The sequence below is a fragment of the Carassius auratus genome, unplaced genomic scaffold (genome assembly GCF_003368295.1).
Source record: "Carassius auratus strain Wakin unplaced genomic scaffold, ASM336829v1 scaf_tig00035992, whole genome shotgun sequence".
NCBI lineage: Eukaryota > Metazoa > Chordata > Actinopteri > Cypriniformes > Cyprinidae > Carassius > Carassius auratus.
Window position 1 is genome coordinate 122,431 of NW_020526277.1, and position 3,529 is coordinate 125,959.

General features: G+C 35.9%; 1 long non-coding RNA gene across 1 annotated transcript; it reads right to left on the minus strand.

Moving 5' to 3' along the window:
- Positions 1 to 987: 987 nt before the first annotated feature.
- On the minus strand, positions 988 to 3,062 carry LOC113082397 (uncharacterized). The gene is made up of 3 exons (XR_003282650.1): positions 2,951 to 3,062; positions 2,593 to 2,763; positions 988 to 1,067 (listed from the first exon to the last, which is right to left on the minus strand). It is a non-coding gene; the product is annotated as an uncharacterized LOC113082397 (long non-coding RNA).
- Positions 3,063 to 3,529: the final 467 nt, after the last annotated feature.

A 3,529-nucleotide genomic window follows, 5' to 3' on the forward strand; every position in this document is an offset into this window, starting at 1 on the left:
TTCATTAAAGATCACAAGGGTACATTCATTTTTGGAAATAAATGATGTATGATAAATCAATCTGACTGTAACTGCTGTAGAGTATAATGATACTAACTCTAGTTTCTCCAGCTTGAATTGTTTGTTCATCAGTAGATCACTGAGGTGTTTCACTCCAGAGTCTCCTAGTAGTTCATTCCAGCTCAGGTTCAGTTCTCTCAGGTGTGATGGGTTTGATTTCAGAGCTGAAGTCAGGATGAGACACTGTTTCTCTGTAATACTGCATCTACACAGACTGAAGACAGAAAGAGAAAACACAATGAATCAGACACATATAATAATTTTGGTCCATTAATGAGCTGGATTACTGTGATCTCCGGTGATTGACTGAGATGAGACCCTCGAGCAAGAACTGAACCACAACTGCAGGTGTGTGTGTGTGTGTGAGAGTGTGTGTGTTCACTGTGTGTGTGTTCACTGTGTGTCTGTATGTGAGAGAGTGTGTGTGTGAGAGAGAGTGTGTGTGTGTGTAAGTGTGTGTGTGTGTGTGAGAGAGTGTGCGTGTGTGTGAGAGAGAGAGAGAGAGAGTGTGCATGTGTTCACTGTGTGTGTGCGTGTGTGTGTGTAAGAGTGTGCGTGTGTCTGTTCACGGTGTGTGTGTGTGTTTACAGTGTGGGTGTGTGTGTGTGTGTGTTACTGTATTTTCCGGACTATAAGTCACACTTTTTTCCATATGGTCCTGTGACTTATAGTCAGGTGCGACTTATTTAATATTTAATAGCAATTAATATTTTATAAACATATCTACACCAACACACCAATTTCACATCTCTGACCCATTCCTTGTGACACATCACCAGTTTACAGATCAGCTGGAACTTTACATAGATTCATGTTTAGATTAACCAAATTCAGACCTGAGTATCTGTAGTGTCTGTGAATTTCTCAGCAGACTGGAAATTTCTGTCACTCCAGAGTCTCCTATTTGATTCCTGCTCAGATCCAGCTCTGTCAGATTTGAAGGGTTTGAATTTAGAGCTGAAGCCAGAGCATGACAACCTCCTTCTGTGATACAGTTGTTCTTCAGACTGCACAAAGAGAAAACACTTCAGTTTTAATCTCAATATTTACCAGTATGTTTTAGCTGACATTTGACAAATACTGGTGTTGATGATGATGGCAACTCATTCAGTCAGCAATCTCTTATACTAGACGCACAAAAAACACCCAGTAGCAATAATTTAAAAATGTCCTTGTAACATTGAAATAATGTATGTCAATGTGTTGAGTGTACAGTATTTATGCTGCAGTAGAGCAGTGATCTGATTCACTCGTGCAGAACATTGAGATCCAGTAATCGGTTTACTCTATCTAATCTACTCATCGTGCCTAGATCTAGACTTAACCTGTTAACTGTCACTCACGTTTTTGAAGATAGAGATGAATGTGCATGATACAAACCTAAATTTTTATAATTCATGACTGAAAACATTTTGTAACATGATTTTGATGTACCATTTTCATGGTAATGCAATGTCTGATTTTAAAATGGGTTTTGAAGGATGACTTTTGAGATTTTATGTTTTCAAGTGATATATAACTTCTGATGATTTCTAAAATGTGATAGAGAAAAAGGCAACGAGGAAGTCTTTTTTTTAAACAAAGGTCAAAGCTCCTTTTGTAATGTAGATTTCTGAGAGTGCACTCTTTTCATAAATTCATCTATTACTTTTCCTACATAATTTTTTACAAAAAATATTGGTAAAATATATATTTGGGAGTCTTAGACCTTTCCAACGATATATAGTTTGTCAAGATTAGATTAGATTTGATTGTAATATAGTATAGTCAACGTAGGTGTCCCGTATACGGGACGGTGTAACATTTAACAGGTTAAAAAAACAACAACATTTAAACACTTAGACATTTGCATTCAGAAATGCCTCCAATAAACCATATATGGTGACAACACTTCCCTTTATAAATCATGTGAATGTATAATGTACTCCCCGAAATAATGGAAAAAGAAAGCAGTACCGACTGAGAAAACATTCTGTGCGCTCACTAAACAAATCAGTGCACTCTTTTTAAACATGTTTTCTGCACAGAGCATGGTTTGCAAAATCCTGCAGCAAAGCAAGGTCAGTCATGAGACTAAAGCTACATTTCAAATGACTTCCCAGATGCACCTAAAGAAAGGCTTATCTTATTATTTTGTCTTGTTTTTACTTTAATCATGATGCATTTACTATATAAGCAAAAATATATTTAGTCTTATTTCCTGGGGAGATAAAAAAAAAGACTAAATATCTCATCTAACTTGAACTATTAATTTATAAATGTAGTATTTGCAATTAAAAGACACAGGAAACACACAGTAGCACTTTCTTTTTGTAGTATTGCCATTCTAGCACTAGATTCTCTGCTTAAGCATGCTCAGAGTTGTGCTTATATTTACACACATGCCTATGTTAAAAGTACAAGACGGAAGATCCCACACTTTGTACTGTTGATAAATGAGGGCCCTGAAATGTGGAGTTTAGGCTGAAATTAAAGCCTGCAAATTGTCAAAATTTAAATTAACAAAACGCTAATGATTGTCACAAAACTTACCACAGTATCTCTAATTTGCAGTTTATATCCTTAAGTCCAGTGCAGAGCAGCTTCACTCCTGAATCCTGCAGATTATTATTGTTCATGTTCAGCTCTTTCAGATTGGTATCTGATCCAAGAACTGAAGCCAGAGCTGGACAGCTTTTGTCTGTTAAGCCACAATCATTTAGCCTACAAGAGAAATAAATCAAATCACAGAGTTAGATACATGTAATACATTCGTTAAATACAAAAATAAATTTATACCAATACACTGCATATATATTAGAATTGTATTGATTGAAGTTGATTCAAATAAAACTTAATAAAATATGTAAATGTATAACAGGTTTATATCATTAATGGCAATGAGTTATACATTTAAAAGTGCTGCTCTATTATCTGGATGAGTGTCTTGAGGTGGAGAATCTGGAGGATAATCATTTATGCATTGAGGTTTTGCAAGAGTACATCTGCTTTATAGCAGACGTTGTAGAAGTTGAACTCAATATTAGAGTATAAACAACAAAAGAACAATGTGTTTTATAATAACAACATGTCAGCTTCTTTGGCTGAAAAGAGATATTTTTACATAAAACCCATGTAAAACTAATAAAACAAAACTGCACTTTAATTCCAAAGGACTGCAGTTCTTAAAGAAAAAAAAGTTCAAGAAATTGTTTTGACTTTACTGTGATGACGCGGAGGCGGCGTTAGAATCCATGTGCAGTTTAATAACATCCACAGCAGACAAATCCAAACAGTAGGCAGAGAATCATAATTGTAGAAGGCAGAGAATCATACACAGATAGGCAGTCCAATCCAAACAACAAGACAGTGGGCAAATCCAAAGGCAGAGACGAGGAAACCAGGCAAAGATCATACACAATAAGACAAACTATGGCAATGGGAAAACGCTTGGTAAGGCAGACAGGCTGGCAATACTTCGCAACGTGAT